At 43.5% G+C, this 572-nt stretch overlaps 1 protein-coding gene across 4 annotated transcripts in view; it reads left to right on the top strand.

The window, feature by feature from the left end:
• LUZP1 (leucine zipper protein 1) overlaps positions 1 to 572 on the top strand; it is a 71,920-nt gene that overhangs the window by 52,486 nt on the left and 18,862 nt on the right. The window lies entirely within an intron of this gene.

The raw sequence follows: 572 nt of genomic DNA, 5'->3' as shown, positions 1-572 counted from the left end.
TTTTGTATTTATGTCCCATTACCATGGCATAGACCTGAAAGCCAGAAGGAGCATTGTCCAGCAGGGAAAAGCACTGCGATTGAGACACTGCGCAAGTGGCATAGGGCTTGGGATGAGATCATTGAGCATTATCCCAAGACCTGAGATATCTGTGCTGCCTGTATCCGCTCTTGCCAATTGTTTTTTCCTTTGTAATCCGTGAGTAGCATATTGGTATCATTTTTATTTTCTGTTCATGGTTATTGCCAAAGAGCTGGCCAGCTATTTGGTAAATAGGGCACACAATGGTGGAGAGGAGAAATAATCAGGGAGAGGGCAGAATCCGAAAGGCTGAGGGAGGGAGGCTCTGTTTCCAGCACCTCCAAGGTGTATTTTAAGAGTTGAGCATGGGCTCCATCTGGTGGCTCTAGGCTTAAAGTGCAATCAATGGAACGTATCTTGGGGTTGGAGAAAAGTGAGTGGCATTTGACATATCAGATCCCACTTAAGCTTGTTCTTTTGCCCTGGGTGTTTGTGTTTTCTTCTCTTCTCTCTTTTCTTTTCTTTTCTTTTCTTTTCTTTTCTTTTCTTTT

Source organism: Pteropus medius, unplaced genomic scaffold (genome assembly GCF_902729225.1).
Source record: "Pteropus medius unplaced genomic scaffold, Ma_sr-lr_union100, whole genome shotgun sequence".
Taxonomy (NCBI): domain Eukaryota; kingdom Metazoa; phylum Chordata; class Mammalia; order Chiroptera; family Pteropodidae; genus Pteropus; species Pteropus medius.
Note: the sequence above shows the minus strand (reverse complement) of the source record. Positions and strands in the feature narration are given on the sequence as shown.